The 17694-nt window shown below is 40.3% G+C and overlaps 1 long non-coding RNA gene across 1 annotated transcript; it reads right to left on the bottom strand.

Annotated features, from left to right (window-relative positions):
* On the bottom strand, positions 1114 to 16846 carry LOC110395360. Its single transcript, XR_002436364.1, has 3 exons — positions 16761 to 16846; positions 8182 to 8247; positions 1114 to 1243 (listed from the first exon to the last, which is right to left on the bottom strand). It is a non-coding gene; the product is annotated as an uncharacterized LOC110395360 (long non-coding RNA).

Genomic DNA, 17694 nt, shown 5'->3' with positions numbered 1-17694 from the left:
ATCACCACCATGCCCACTAAATCATGGCCCCCAGTGCCACATCTACACATTTCTTGAAAACCTCCAGGGCCAGTGACTCCATCACCTCCCTAGGCAGCCTTTTTCAATACATCACCACTCTTTCTGAGAAGAAATTTTTCCTAGTATCCAATCTGAACCTCCCCAGCTCAACCTGAGGCCATTAACTCTAGTCATATCTCTAGTTACCTGGAGAAGAGACCGACACCCACCTCACTACAACCTCCTTTCAGGTCATTGTAAAGAGGGATAAGGTCTTCCCTGAGCCTTCTCTTCTCCAGACTAAACAATCCCAGTTCCTTCAGCCCCTTCCCATAAGACCTGTGCTCCAGATCCCTCACCAGCTTCCTTGCCCTTTTCTGGACACACTGCAGGGCCTTGATCTCCTTCTTGTAGTGAGAGGCTCAAAACTGAACACAGCACTTGAGGAGCAACCTCACCAGTGCTGAGTACAGAGGGATGATCAGCTCCTTAGTTCTGCTGACTATAAAAAAGCAAATTCTATGGCACAAATTCTGATTTCTATAACAGCTGGGAGAAAAAATACTGAATTTTATAGTATTGAAGACCATGAGGTTTCTGTAGCAATTTTTTGTCTAGAATGGTTTTTCCTAAAGTCCGCAGCCTTTCCCAAAGATATTTCAGGCTTTTTGCAGACTTAGGGCATCACTGCATAGGTTCATATTTATTCTAGTACCATCTGAACAGCTCTGGGAAAAGAAGAGCTAGACAAAGAATTTTTTTCATACTATAAACTAAGTTTCAACTAGTTGTAATATAAGGTCAGATTATAGGTCCACATAATGTCGGGACACTGAGGTCTTTACACAGAATTTATGGCATTTGGAGTATACATTTTAACCTGCAAGATTTTTTCTGTATCAAACAAACTGTGCCAAAATTTAACAGTTATTCTCTCTCCTATGAGAAACATAAGCACATAAATATGACACATAATAATAAAACACTGTGAAGTATGATTCTATCAGTTTGCAAGTATTTAATTATTTATAACAGGGTCTATATTACCTTTGTTCTGATTTTGCAGTTCTGCTTACCCCTGGTTATTGAATGGGTTGCAAAAATATGTTCTGATCAGAATTTTATTCACATGGAACTAACAGCAAAACTTGTCCACATTATTCCTTGTGTTTTCTTTCAGTGAGTCCACCATTATGCCATGACTGACAGCACACTTCCGAGCAATATGCTGACAAAATAGCAGCTGCAGAGTAGAAACAAGGGGTAGAATTAATAATCATTTTCAAACCAGAGGGAGGTTTATTGGCCAGATCCCAGAGAGATAGGTACAAAGGCCTGCACTGTTCAACATATTCTTACCTAATCTGGAAAGATTGTGAATAATTATGTGGTAACACCTGCAGAAACGAGGAAGTTACCAGAGAAATAAAAATGAAAGCTAAGGCTGTGAAGTTGTGGGGAGGTATCAAAATATACTGGAATTGTTTGATAAAATAGCAGATTATAATCCCTGTTAGGTGATTAGCAGGAAATAATCATCAATATTTAAAAAAAAATGAGTCCTTAATTCATGGTAGCTTCTAGAAAGATAGGTCAGCTATACTATGAAGAGCTATGGAAACACAGCTCATTGCTTAGCTGTAGGCAAAAATACAAACTGAATATTAGGAGCAATTAGGAAAATAATAGTGAACAAAGCAGAAAATTTCATACTGCTGCTGTGCAAACTGTAGTCAGCAGGGATGATCATAGTTTTGAGCTGTTTTCAGTACGAATAAGAATTTCATCCTGGAGAAGAGAAAGCCCAAGGCTGGGCCTTATCAGTGAAATACCTTAAGGGAGGGTACAGAGAAGGTGGAGCAAGGCTCTGCTCAGTGGTGCCCAGCGCCAGGACAAGGGGCAATGGGCACAAACTGGAACACAGAAAGTTCCCTCTGAACCATAGGAAGCGTTTCTGTGCTGTGCAGTTGATGGAGCACTAGTACAGACTGCCCAGAGGCTGTGGAATCTCTTCCTCGGAGATCTTCAAAAGCCGCCTGGATGTGGTCCTGGGCCCCCTGCTCTGGGTGGCCCTGCTGGAGCAGGGATTGAGCCAAATGGACCCAGAGGTTACTGCTAACCCCAAACATTCTGTGATGCTATGAGTCCTACCTCTCTCTCATTCTGTGATTCTTTAAATAGATGAGGATCCTTCAACTTTGATTAAAAAGAGAGAGAGAGAGAGAGATTATAATTATATAATTCTGAGCATCACGAAGAAAGCAAATAGGGAGAAGTGTTGAAAGACTGAGGTTAAGATTATCAACAGAATCCAGAAGATTCAAAACAACTGGCTGTATTTCTCCATACAGTATATAGATGAGAGGTCGAAATTTTGAGTGCTAAAAGGTATTAAGGTATCAAGAAAAGGCACGACAGATTAATGGAGGAAAAATCCACCAGGGACCACCTCCAGCTCTCAAAGGCACTGGACTACAAATCAGTGCAGGCTGGGAAAGCACACTGGAGAAGAGTTACAATTTACTCATTCTAAGCATGCTTTTCTAGGCATCTACTATTAATTCCTATACCAAAGAAAGCATGCTGTGTCAGATGGACTTTTGGTTTGAGCTGATACAGATGATCTTACTTTTTAATACTTAAAATACTCTGCAATACTGAAAAGTCACAAAGAAAAGTATCTATCTCCTTGTAACATCAGAACACGTTTCAGGAGACTCAGACCTAGCAGCACTCTTGAAAACCAAACTTGTCATGGTCTAACAAGGAAGGGAGTCTCCCTCATCTGTTTCCTAATTTCTCCAAGATGCAGGATGCTGGGATGGAAGCTTAGTTCTTCTAAGTGTAGAGAAATCTCAGAGATCACATCACGGACTGTACATTCAAAAAGAATCCAAAAAAAAACATAGAAAGCATAGAAAATTTAGACTGGGGAGGACACATGAAAGTCACTTGTTCCAACTTTTGCTCAAAGCAGTATCTATTTCAAAGTCAGAGTAGTTGCTCAGGGCCTTGCTGTCTGAGATCTGAGTGTATCCAAGGTCAGAGGCTGCAGAACTGCTTAGAGCAACTGCACCAGGGCTTAGCCACTATCATGGTGACAGTCTCTGCTCATTCAAACAGAATTTCCACTACTGCAACTTATGAACATCTCAGTACCTGTGCTAGAACTCAGTTTCTGGGCCTCATTCTCCACTATCTTGTCCCTGAGAAAAAATGTGAGAAGGGCCTGCACTACCAGAAGCAAGTGATTTGGTAGTTTCTGTCCAGTTTGTATAGATGTAAGTATCTATTTCACAGAAACATAGAATGGCTTGGGTTGGAAGGGACCTCAAGGATCATCAAGCTCCAACCTCAGTGCTGCAGGCAGGGCCACCAACCTCCACATCTATACTAGACCAGGCTGCACAGGGCCACATCCAACCTCGCCTTGAACACCTCCTAGGACTGGGCATCCATACCCCCTCTGGGCAGCCTGTTCCAGCACCTCACCACTCTCTTGGTAAAGAACTTCTCCCTGATATCCAACCTAAATCTTCCATCCTTCAAATTAAAACCATTTCCCCTTGTCCTGCCATTATCAACCCTTGTAAAGAGTTGACTCCCTCTTGTTTGGAGGCTCCCTTCAGGTACTGGAAGGCTGCAATGAGGTCACCCCACAGCCTTCTCTTCTCCAGGCTGAACAAGCCCAGCTCCCTCAGCCTGACTTCGTAGGGGAGGAGGTCCAGCCTTCTGATCATCTTTGTGGCCCTCCTCTGGACCCTCTCCAACAGCTCCCTGTCTTTCTTGTACTGGGGGCCCCATACGCATACCCATACACAGTGCTCCAGATGGGGCCTCACGAGGGCAGAGTAGAGAGGGACAATCATCTCCCTCTCTCTGCTGGCCAGCCCTCTTCTGATGGAGCCCAGGAACTGCTTAGGGATGTAAAGAGGAAAAGTATGGCAAGACTGAATTCAGAAAAGAAAAAATATCTCCCAGTGATATCTGGGATATTTCTTATGGAAAAGTAGGTGAACAATGTGAACTTTTTTTAAGAAACAAAACCAGAAAAATAGAGGGTGAACAGATGTTTTTCATCTTGATTTATTTTTTTAATGGTAGTCTTTAGAAAAGACTGGTAAATGTTTTACTGTAGCTCATTTAAGAAGGAATGTAATGTGCCTATAAATAAATACGTGCTGATTATCTAGCAGCATCAACTTCTGTCTCTCATGCTTTTGATGCAATGCTCTGAAGTATATCTCATCAGATATGATTAGAAATTTCCTGTTGTCATTTGCAAATTAGTCACTCCTGTAAATGTCACAGAACTTGTTTTGCTGCTTTCTCATTTATTTTTGTATGTTCTATAGTTGAGTTGCCCAAGAAACCTGTTTTTACTACCATTTTTAATTATTTCTTTTTTTATCCCACCAGTGAGTTTCTCACAAAATGAACTGCTGCATTATCCAAAGAATCCATTTTTTCTGGATCTCTTTTGGTTAATTTTTGCATGTAGTGCTAAAGAATGTATTTTTAAAAATAGAAACTGTTGTAATTCATCTGGAACTATCATTCATCTGAATCATTCCTGGAAAGAGTCCAGCGGAGGGCCACAAAGATGATAAAGGGCCTGGAGCACCTCTCTTATGAGGAAAGGCTGAGCGACCTGGGTCTGTTCAGCCTTGAGAAAAGAAGACTCACAGGGGATCTGATCAGTGTTTATAAATATCTAAGATGTGAGAGGCAAAGGGATGAGGCCAGACTCTTTTCAGCAGTGTGCGGCAAGAGGACAAGGGGAAATGGCCACAAACTGAAGCATAGAAAGTTCCTCACAACTGCACATAATAAATTCTTCACAGTGAGGGTGATGGAGCGCTGGAACAGGCTGCCCAGAGAGGTTGTGGAGTCTCCGTCTCTGGAGACGTTCAAGACCTGCCTGGACACCTGTCTGTGCAACCTGGTCTAGGGAGCCTGCTTTAGCAGAGGGGTTGGATTCGATGATCTCCAGAGGCCCCTTCCAACCCCTACAATTCTGTGATTCTGTGATCTTAAGATATATCATAGAACCATAGAATCACAGAATGGTTTGGGTTGGAAGGGACCTTTAAGATCATCTAGTTCCAAGCCCCTGCTATTGGAAGGGACACCTCCCCCTAGATCAGGTTGCTCAAAGTCCCATCCAGCCTGGCCTTGAATGCTTCCAGGGACGGGGAATTCACAGCATCTCTGGGCAACCTGTTCCAGTGTCTCATTACACTCACAGTAAATAATTTCTTCCTAATATCTAGTCTAAACCTACCCTCTTCCACTTTAAAGGAATAAAATAACCTAACTACAATGCTCTGAATGTCACATTTCTTCACAATATTTGTAATCTCACCCAAGTTATGCAGACTGCAGTCACTCTGGTGGCCAGCCAGCTACTGAAAAGATTTACAGCATAATTTAAATAATTCTGAGTGCCAGACGTGTTCAAGGGCAGGCAGCAGTATGGAGGATTAACAGTGGGAGAGGACTTCTGCCACTTCCAGGTCAGTTCTCTGAGTCCCGCCTTATACGCCTTATACAAAGCTGAACAAAATCTGTTGCTATCCAATGTTTGCTAGTCCATGCAAAATGAGTTAATGATCACAGGGCAGCCCTTGGCAGGCAAACATCCCACCACAAAATCACTATACCTCCTGGAAGGCTTGTAGGAAAACCAAAGACTAATTAAGCATGAAAAACAAACTACAATGTCTCTCCTAACAAAGTTCTTCCCAGGTTAAGGACAAAACCAGGTGGTGGGGAAGGGTGTGCAAGCACCTGCTTCTCCAGAACTAGTGATTTTGAGGAAAATCAGAGGACTGATGGTTATGTTTGAGTGCTACTCTTAAGAATATTTAGATTTAAGAATTTGTAGGACCATTTTAATAATGAGTTCTCCAGATCCAAATCTTTGAAAACTCACATGCTTGACTGAATAGCACAAGTATCTTGTTCATGTTGGTGCATAATGAATTTATCAGAACTTTAGCAGAGTTTCATATAATGATTTTGGTTTGCAGGGATTTCTGGAGGTCATCTGGTCCAACCCATTGCTCAGAGCAAGACCAACCTGCAGACTGGGATGTGCTGCTCAAGACCTGTCAAGGTATTATTATCTCCAAGGATGGGGATCACTTAGCCTCTCTGGACAACTAGTTCCACTATTTGATTACTTTCTTCCACTGATACTTTGTAAGTATGCATATACGTTTATCTACAGTACTCATGCTAAACTAGGTAGTAGTCCCAGACCAAAGGAGTACCAGTGTTACAAATACGAGAGAACATTTTCTTAATGTGCTGTCACTCAGGCTGTCTCCTATGCCTATGACATTTCTCAGGGTATTTGAAATTCTTTGATGTAATTGGAAAGAGTACTCTAGGGCACTAAATGTTATTTTCAAGGTAATGCAGCACAAATTTGACGCACAGTGTCTCCAGTTCTGTGAAATTTCAATACTTTTTTTCAAAAACTTTTCTATTTTCAGGCTCTGTCTTTAAAGCTTCTTCAGTAATCCAGTTAATACCACAATATGGGAAACTTTTTTTTTAAGGATAAGTTCAAATCCACATTCCAGAACCATTTCCCAGTATAGCAATGACAGAGTGTGGGATTTCTCGTGACATTTTTAACCTGGAGAAATCTTCATATATATACAGTTATGTCAGATAAGTGAGATTCATCTGCATAGTGTATTTCACTTGCAGAGCTGGTATAACTCACTCCAGGAAATGAGGAGCTTCATTTGAAGGAAACAATCTAAATTGGCAAATCTTTTTCCAAGGTTAACTGAGTACATTTATAGTATCTGTGGCAAAGTGATTAGTGAAGTAACTTTTCTGTCCGATAGGTGGTGTTTTACAATCACCAATGCTCAGATTCTCGTGATATACTGTTCATTCATTATAGATTAAATGATATCTAAACACATATTGGTACTATTTAATATTGATAATGCAAGATGTATGCATGCATAGATGAATAAATTATTGGTCATTTCCATCTTTATGTAGTATGCAGGTTGTTAAGACACTCCATGTCAGCAGTGCTATTTCTATCTTTAGTTACATTGATGAGATATTCAAGAAAAAGGATTTTTAAATTTTTGCTTTCAAGCACTCTAGCATTGTCCTCAAGACAGACACAGACACTTTGTTTAAAAAGAACTGTACTGAAAAAATATTAGAAAACTTTGTTCTATCAAACATTAATTAGTGTCAATGGTTTACGGGCTGGTTCGGCCCGGTTCTGTGACAAATGGGGCAGGGGACTCATGGACCCACGCCCCAGGAAAGGGAAAAGGGAAAAAGGGTAGGGAGATGGGCCTGAGAACAAAACAGTGGCAATGATCTGAAGAGAAACAAACTAATTTACTAAATAAGATACCGGAATGCAAAATAACACACTATAATACAATACAATTAAAATTTAAGCTAATAAATCCAATAAAAATGAGAGAGAGTGTTCAAAAACTGAAGAGGCCTTACTCTAGTGCTGATGGTGAGACGGCCGGAGAGCGAGATGCTGCCAGGATGAGAGACAGGACGAGAAAGACAGAGAATGTCTCATGATGTGTGAGTTTTTATCTTTCCCTCTAACCGGAAAACGGTAACAGGGCAGCAAAGTCCCCTGGGTAGTAGTTCTTCTCTTCTGAGAACCAGGTACATACACTACATGATGTTATGATGTGAAATGACAACAACCAAAAATCATAAAACCATGACAATTAGCTTTATGTTCTTGAGTTACGTTGCCTGTTATTCATCTGATGTAAATGACCTCTCAGAATGTTCTGCTCTCTCTGCTGCTTTGACTGGGAGAGTTAGTAACACACATGCCAACACTTTCTAAATATATAGAGATATTTCAGGAACTTCCACACTGTGATCCTATATTTTTAATAAGCCAGCAACTTATTTGTGTATTTGCTTTACACTTTGCATTCCACTGAGTTTTCATTCACTTTGCCTAGCAATATTCCTCTTACTGTAACTGTAAAACTACCTAAATCCTAATGCAACTGCAATAACCAGGAGAGTGATCATGAACTGAACTAGGATGGATGGAAGATCTGCAGACTGACTGCCGCTCCCCAGCCTTATCAGAAACTAGATGCATTCCTTTGGGGTTTAGTTCCCAAGCCTCATGTTTAAGTCATGTTTCTTTACCGTGTGCTCTCCTTCTGACCTGATGAATCTTGCATCACTCTTCATGCACTGTAGCCAGGAGCACACCTAGAATAATCAGTCTCAATCAGTCTCAGCACAAATAGAAACGGAAGCTTGATCACATGGAAGCTGAACACATGTGTTTGTTATTGCACACAAACTAGGTGTGGCATTACCATTACCAGTAACCATCCTGATTATTGATTTGAAAAGGTTGTGCTGATTATTCTTTCAAAGATTAGGTATAAATGTCTAATTTCCGGGGTGGACTCCATATTCTGAATCACAGAGGCAGGGAGGAAACTTCCTGAACCTTTGAGTCAGGTTCTTTGGCTCTAGATGTGGATTTAAATGTACTCCTCTTCACTAAATTATATCTGTATTTATTATTATTTACATACTCTACCAACACCAAATGTTGGGATATTTGGATATTGCATCCATCATTACTTATTTGGGGGATAACATATTGATAATTGAAGGATTTCCAGTATTCTGAAATGATGATCCATAGTATTTTTTCCTGGGTAAATATGGATTTAACTGAACTGGTGAAATTAAAGGATCCATAGTGCAACAGTTGTTAGAACTAGGCTGGATATAGAACAAAAAAGTCCCTCCAGGTGCATTTCAGGGTTGTCTTATTTTTGTGTTGGATCTCACAGGGGATCCTGTAAGTGAAGTGTGCACCCAATGATAGTCCAAAAGCAGTGGGTGCTCAATGGCATTGATCAACCTTTTCCTTGCCCTAGACTCTCCTACCAGGACAGGGGCCTGTAGCACTTAAACAATCTGTGACAGCTTTGTTCTCAGGCTGTCAATGAAACTCACCTGCCATGCTATAGAATATGCCACAAGTTCTTGTAGGAAAGACCTAGGCCCTCTTTTCAGCCCCATAACAGTTGTCGCAAGGGCATGCAGAATTGTATGGGGCCACCTAGCAAAGCAGTGAAGTGGCACTTCTACGCTATAAGTAAATATGTACTTAGGATGAGCATGGGTATGATTTTTCTCCAGTGTTTCCTGAAAGTCACTTTTCTACCACTGAGAATGATGATGGAGGTCCAGGCAGAGTGGGCAGATGGCACCACTCTGGACAGGACATGATTTTATGTCTGCACTGTGCAGTGTAGGTATATCAAATGAATCCCATGAGCAGTGAACCACCTCAACATTTTGCCCTTGAAGTCATACAGAAACATTCAACAGATTCTATACAAATTCAGTCAATATTATTTATTATAACATTCCCAATTACCTTACAGGTCTTAAAAGATGTTTGAAAGAATATTCAACATTACATGATTCAGCTGAGATTTTCACTTCTCTGGACTTCTGGAAGAGAAGTGGCATTGATATATTTTGAATACTGAGTATTGAATACTGCCAGCTTGGGTGGTAGCGCTTGGCAGAGAGCACTGAGGACAAGTGCAGACAGAGGGACTATGGACTCTGGAGAGAGGAGAATCCATCCCGTGGGGAATCTGCTCAACTCCATGACAGTAGAAAAGAGGACAGTAGTGTTATTCTTTAAACATTCAGGGTTAGTATAAATTTTACACTCATCATTTAAGGTAAATTCTCTGTAGAAATAACATAAAAAGCAACTCCTTTTCCCAAAGACTACAACTAAAAATGAAGAAAAAGATTGATGGTACTGAATTTTTAATGCATTTCCAATTCATTTCAAATTCAGAGATCTGATTTGGGTAGGATAATCTCTCGACACTGTTAAGGGATCATAGCCCTCCAAGGAGTCTGTATGCAGCAGCTAGGGCTGGCAGCCCCCTGAGGCCAGCACTGGGAGCAGTGGGGGCTCCCCAGGACAGCAGGGAAGTGCTTGTCAACAAAGCCCTGTCCCAATAGCCCGGCCAGGAGTTGAGCAACCAAGGGAACCAGGGGATCCAGGGCAGCCCCCTCACTGAGCAACTCCATGGGAACAGGGATAGGACAAGGCCAGGCTGGGATGTAAACCTATGGGTGGGCCTGGGTGGGCCTGGCTGGGCAGAGGCCGTGTCTGGGCTTGGCAGGGCAGAGCTGTGCAGAGCTGAAGCCTTGCTGGGGCAGGGGCTGACACTCCTGGGGGTGAAGTGGGGTCCTCGACCAAGAGTGGAGCAGGAGGTGGCAGGCCAGGGATAGTATGACTCCAATAAAGCCCTCAGAGCCATGGTTGTGACACGTGAAGGAAACTACCCACGAGGAATGGCTTGTGTGGGAGGGGCTTTGTCTGTGGCTGTACTGACTCATTTTAGTAAGTTAGACATCATGACAGTTCGTAATCTTTTTTGTTGTTTAAAACCTGGAGAACAAGGAGAATATTTAACTTCAGATACATTTCAATAAGCAGCTGTATGACGTGACTCAGAAGAGGTCTGGTGTGCTTGAAGAAAAAGATGCAACTTCAACATCTAGGAAAGATAGTGATGAGGCATACATTTTAGTGTCTAAAAGATTAATAGATGGAAACAGCAGAACCACAAAGATGATGAGACAAGGAGATGGTAAACTTGAAAGAAACACATTATAGAGCAGGAAAAATATAGATTTTTGTCAGAGAAAAAATGTGCGAGAAGTAAGGGAAAACAAAATGAAGATGATCCCTAGAAGGTGATTCATACTAGAGAATTGAGTTCTGGAGAAAGAAAGAGCATTTCTCACAAACAAGTGGGCCACCTTGAGTTTAAGATGTCTGTGCTACCCAGATTGTAATGGAGATTTCCCCTCAATGGAGAGAAGTATATTCTAGAGTTGCTGTCTTAGAAAAACATGTTGCACAGTACGTTCATGGCCATAAATTGGCTAAAAATAGTTTAGGGGACAAAAATGAAACTCTGAGGGATGACAAGAAAGATTAAAAGAATAGCTAGGAGGGAGAAGAAGACTCAAGGGAACAGCCTGCAAAGCATGGGAAGACAGAATATCAAGAAGCATAAAACTGACCAGAGTTATGAAAGTCAACAAGACAGAATAAAGCACTTGAAACCCAGCCAGGAAGTCATGTATTCAGAATTTTTGCATTGTTCCTGCTGCAGTTGCTTGGTGAATAAATACCAGTTCCTGGCAAGAACAGTGCAGTTTACATCAGATGCATATATTTCAAAGAATATACCTAGACATTTCACTGCTGATCTCTTATTCTGTTCCTGAGTTAGTCTTCTCTACGTCCATAGAATTCAGTGGAAGTATTCCTGATTTTCCAATGTGTAAACATAGCTAGAATTTCAGCCAGGAATATATGCTTCAAAATAGCTTGTTGATATTGGATATGAAAGCCCCCTGAATAAGAAAGGAACTCTTTGGGTGTGTCTGCTCCAGTTGTGTGCTTCCCATCTGCTGCTTGCACAGCAAACACCAAAATTGCTGCTAGAGGAAAGATAGGGACAGTAGACAAGTGGGTTTATCACAAGCAGTGATACTATTAGGACTTGGGCAGCCACCTTTTCAGTGGGCACATTAACTGCCAAAAGCACTCCACTGTGAGAGATGCTTATGTCTACCAAAATTTTCCTCACTGAAGACAGAGATATTTTAGAATTTGTGATGGTGTTCCCATGGAAACTTTCCCTTCCCTTTCTTTGCTACTGGTCAAATTCTATTTCTTCTTAAGTCATTATTATTATTATTAAGGTAGACAGTACTTGCTTTATGACTGCCTTGCAGCTCTACAGCTTGCATATTCTCAAGACCACCCTTTAAGATACAGATTTAGTTGGCCTAATTGTTAGGATTTGGTCTGTCATTTGCGTCCTCTATAGAATATAACAAAGAGAAGATCCTCATGGGCTTTTCTTCATCTGATGTATTTTGTATAGGATACACTCCTAGAGATATATGAGGGCTGCTCCAAAAGTAACGCCACCTATTTTCTTATGTTGGCCCACGACATCAGAGTTGGATGTTGGTGGTACGGCAGTAGAGGCTGAAACTTCTCACCAGTATTCCATTACATGTTGTTGCTGTGTGACAGATGGCAGCAGAGGGACAGTCTGATGAAATGGCATCTGACATGGAAGTGCATATGAAGAAAAGGTGTGTCATTGAATTCCTCTATGGGGAAAACAGCACCCATTGATATTCATTGATGCTTTTTGAACGGTGATGAGGACTAAACAGTAGATGCTGGCATGGTGAGGTGGTGGGTGATGTGTTTCAGCAGTGGCAACAGTGACCTGAAAGACAAGCCATGTTCCAGACAGACATGCAGATTTTTAAATGTGTGGCATTGCAGGCTCTTGTTTATAGCTAGCAAAAATGCATAGCTAATGATGCTTAATATGTTGAAAAACAGAGTTTTGTAGATGAGAATTTGCTTTATCAAATAGTGCTATTGTTACTGTGTATCATAGTTTACATGGAAATAAACAGAAAGCATTACTTTTGGAGCAACCTATATATATGTATATAATATTCTGAAGTCCTATCAGATCTAGTGAAGGTTAATTAATTGTGGTTTTAATAGTTGGACTTATTACAGGGCAGAATGGATATGACAGTCTGCTATTTTGACTAGTAATGTTCTAAGTGTAGACATTTTCTCCCGCCATCATCTTCATTTTTTCACATCTTCATTCCAGAAATTCTTACCTGCTGGTCTCCCTTTGGATCTTTAGCCCAACATAAAGAAATTATGAATCTTAACAGGGTAAAGAAGTGTGTGAGTGCGTGTGTGTGAGAGAGAGAAAGAGAGAGGATGATAGAGAGGCAGAGAGATGTAGGGATTATAAGGACTTATTTTTACTTTTAAATAGTAAATATTTAGCTAGAAAACTGACTTTTAGCAAAATATCCCTCACAGAAGAAAAGTATATCAATGTGCTGATGAGAATCAGTTTAGATCTGGGCAAGTTAGAGCTTGCTGAAAATAACACTTGGTGCAAAAGCAATCTTTTTCTAAGAATGATCACTTAAAATTGAAAAAAATTACTACACAAGTGCACAGCTAGTGTAATCACACATTTTCTCCAAGTACTGTTTCTCAAACAACTCACTGTACCATGCAGCTTTTTGCTGCAGCATCTTAGTTCTTTTCAACAAATTTCGTTTTTTGTTTCTGTATGCCATATGAGCAATATGGCACAAGATAGAAGAAAATGCTATGTATTTATGCTTTAGGTATAGAAACAGCATGTCAGTGCGTAGCTGTGCTGTCCTACAGAGCTAATGGAGCAGATGGAGGTTTGGTCAGGATTGATGTCTCAGTTTCCTCCTGTTCCTGCAGGCAGATAACTTTAGAAGGATGAAAAATTATACCTACTCTTACTAGTGATGCCCTATTGTTAAGTGTTTGTCTGGTTACAATTCCTTATCACCCACAACAGGATGGGAGAAAATCTACAGACAAGGAATAAGAAGGCACTGACTGGATAGATGCTGCTTCCCTTTCAGTAGGCTGAAAAGGAGGAAATTAAGCAGTGAATTGTCTTCTTGTTCTTTCACTATAATACAAGAATAGAAGTTCTAACATACTGCCCTTTTACCTGGACTTTTCAAACATTTTTTCATGTACGCTTGTCTTTGTCCTAAAATAAGCAGTGCCAGTATTCTGTTTCCTTTCAGTGAATAGAGATCTCGCTGCACCTTTATCCTCCTTCTCATCCTTTTCTGAGCATAAAGTATGGTATCTCAGAGGTAGATCTACATAATATAGTGCATATGGATGAAGCTGCACCACTGATTTGGCTAATGGCTGACTTCTGTTCTTGTTTGCATCCTTTCTCTTAATATGCTAAGAAAACATCTTAATATGTTTTTGTTTTTCTTATCTAGCAGCTCATGAGCATGATGCAGCTTTTGCTACAGCTTGTTCTTTTCACAGCGAGATGTCAGTCTCTTGTTGGATTGATAAAAGACAGTAGGCAAGCCTGTGATTTAATATTCAGTACCAGAGTCCATATTGACAATGCACCCTGAATTCCAGGTAGTTTTATTGTGATGGAGTCAATCATAAAACTTCAGTGTTCCCTGAACACATTTTTGAAGCGATACAGAAATCATCACCGTGGAAGAACAAAATTATCTTAAGTGAACTCTACTGTTAGAATGCATGTGTTATCAAAATTATCAGAGTGATAAGATCAGGATGACGAACATCCCTCCTTGCAGTATTTCACGCATCTCCTTCTCTGCAATGTCAGTATCTTCAATCAACTAGCTGACTTCTTAAAAGAGAATTTTCATTTGCAGAAAGGGATGGTGACATCTCCCATCTTTTTTAAACTCTGATTTAAAATACATACATGTTGTTTGGATAGAAAGCAGGTGAATAAATGTTACTGGTTCTGTAAGTTTAATCTCCTAAAAGAGTGACCAGACAGAAAACAACACCTTACTGTCTGCAATAGATCATGCCTTTTAAGTTATTTTATATTTCCTGAGCTGTTTCTGAGAAGCATCCAAACATCCTATCTCTATTTCCTCAGGACATAATGTCTTCAGAGCATGAGACTGTGTCCTGTGTTAGGATGCACAAACGATCATGGAACATAAGACAAAGGCATTTAATTACAAATAATTCTATTCCTTAAATATAACTCAACAACTCTACCTTTAAATACTCAGCTTTATTGGGAAATGAGCTCAGAGGCAGCTTGAACAAGCTAGCTGCAGCTTCAATTTCCACGATTCAAACTGTATTATGAGAAAGATTCATTACAACAGAAATGTTATCTGAAGCCTCTCGCTTTCCTGCTGTGTTTGTGCTCTAAACGGAGACCTGGGGGATAAAGTCTGTGTTCTGTTTGAGGTATTTTCCAAATATGTAGTTTTACAGCTATGAATGAGTAAGCCTACAACAGACCACAGGTGAGAATGGCGTCCAGCAAAGGGAAAAATATTCAGGAATAAACTAGAATGACTGTTAGAATAGTTTAACTTAATGACAGCAAAGAGGCACCTGAGCTATTTAACTTCCATTAACTCTAATTAATCAGACTGAATTTTCTGCCATTCTTCAATGTGTTTAAAACTTGAGTTTCGTTTTAAAAAATCTTTTAAATGCCAATCCATTTTAGATCCCCAAAGTCTACCTATATATTTCTATATCTTTCTACATTCACTCCAGATCTACTCCTTCTTTCAGGCAATACAGTAGATTGGTTTTGGATTGCAATATCCTCCACTAAATTCCACAAAAATAGTTTGTGCAGCCCCAGGCCCTTATCATCTATGCATGACCATCTGAGCTAATTTTAACTTGCAGTTTCTTGAATACTCCTCAAACCTATAGTTGCCATGGAAACCACTGCACCTCAGCATGCACATATAAAACTTCTATACGGAAAAACAGACAGGAATAGTGCCTGCCTTCAGATCAACCTAATGAGGGCTTAATAATTTTATATCTCCAAAACATCAGTATTTATGCATTTCAGAAGATGACACATCCAAACTTCACCTGCAATAGAATGCATGAAATGATGCTGGATAAATGTCCCATTTAACAGAAGGAAATGCATGTTTTTCTATTGTCTGTCTAGACAATACAGTAAGAACTTCGCTAATTTTTCATAAAAATTTAACCATCTTCGTATAAAAGTCATCTCGCCCACCCTTATCATGCTGAGGATGAGAACTCAAATGGATAATGATGTCTGTATGAAAAGTGACCTCTTCTATGCAAACAGACAGCTGGAAATGGTCTCAGTAATAAATGCTTCAATAAACTTTATAATACTTATCTGAAAAAAAATCAGCTGAAATAAACAATGCACAAAGAACCACATTAAGCTTTAGTCAGTGGCCATAAATGTATGCTATTTTTGGTGTTTTTCAGCAAGGGTATGCTAGAGATAAGCGAAAGAGACACACCACAGAAAAGGAGAAAAGAAACATGAGCCAAATGAAATGCTCTTCCAGTAGTATCTTGTCATGGGGTATAGTTTGTTTTTGTAACTACTTTTAGTGCATATTTATTCCTTCTGTATTGATGTGTCAGATGGTTAGGTCTTTTCTTCTAAACTTTCCCTTTATATCGGAAAATATAAAATACATATTCTCAGCTTTTTTAAGGACAAAATATTGGTCAGTCAGCAGATGTAAAGGTCACAAAGAATGTCCTATGTGCTTCCCCTCTACTGGTTATAGGTAGCGTTTTTAATATTGTTTTGCCTTTTACCACTCCTCTGGACATAGTTGTTGTAGTGGGTTAAATATGGATTAGAATTAAGGCATACCTGAATTCTGTTCCTGGTATGGTTCTCAGACTTTTTTGAGATGGTTCATTTAACTTAACTGTGATCAGTTTCCAAATTTCTATAACAGGAAGTCATTCTACTTCTTTTCAGTGGGTACTTTTGGTTCAAATCAAATATATAGTGTTATAAACAGAGAAAACAATGTATATACAAAGTGTTACATATACATGTTATGTTTAGATTGAAAAACACAGACAAAAATTATATCAAAAGGAGAAGCCACTTATAATTTAGAGTTTGTATGATTCTAATCCCTGTTTACGTGACTTTGTATGCTTATATATGAAGTTTAATCAGAATACTTATAATTTTTAATATAAAATTTTAAAAAATGCATGTCTCTGCTGCAGAACTCTCTAGAATCCTATAAGAAGAAGACAGCCTCACCTCTATCCCTGGAAAGCTGATAGAACAACTTGTTTTGGATGCCATCTCTAGGCATTTGGAAGAGAAGGTTATCAGGAGTAGTCAGCATGGATTCACCAAGGGGAAATCAATATTGACCAAACTGATAGCCTTCTGTGATGTCATCACTGGCAGGGTGGATGGGGGTAGAGCAGTGGATGTTGTGTACCTTGACTTCATTAAGGCATTTGACACTGTCTCCCATGGCATTCTTGTTATGAAACTTAGAAAATGTGGGATAGACAAGTGGACGGTGAATTGGATTGAGAACTGGATGACTGGTGCTCAGAGGGTTGTCATCAGCAGTGCAGAGTCTGGCTGGAGGCCTGTAACAAGTGGTGTTCCCCAGGGGTCAGTTCTGGGTCTGGTCTTTTTCAACATCTTCATCAGCAGCCTGGATGAAAGGATAGAGTCCACCCTCAGCAAGTTCGCTGATTATGCGAAGCTGGGAGGATTGGCTGACACACCTGAAGTCTGTGCTACCACTCAGTGAGACCTGGACAGACTGGAGAGTTGGGCAGAGAGGAACCTGATGAGTTTTAACAAGAGCAAGTGTAGAGTCTTGCTCCTGGGGAGGAATAAAACTGCATGCACTGGTACAGGTTAGGGGATGACCTGCTGGAGAGGAGCTCAGCGGAGAAGGACCTGGGGGTCCCGGTGGATATCAGGTTGGCCATGAGCCAGCACTGTGCTCATTCAAGAGTTGTCTGGATGCCTACCTGTGCAACTTATTGCAGAGTACCTGCTTTAGCAGGGGGGTTGGATTTGATGATCTCTTGAGGTCCCTTCCAACCCCTGTGATTCTGTGAAGAAATAACATAAGAGACAACTCTATCATTTTCAGTAGATTATCTCTTCCTGATAAAAGACTTCTTTATTGATTTCTTGCCTATTAAACTCCACAAGGTCTTTCCAA

This window comes from Numida meleagris, chromosome 3, assembly GCF_002078875.1.
Source record: "Numida meleagris isolate 19003 breed g44 Domestic line chromosome 3, NumMel1.0, whole genome shotgun sequence".
Classification (NCBI taxonomy): domain Eukaryota; kingdom Metazoa; phylum Chordata; class Aves; order Galliformes; family Numididae; genus Numida; species Numida meleagris.
Note: the sequence above shows the minus strand (reverse complement) of the source record. Positions and strands in the feature narration are given on the sequence as shown.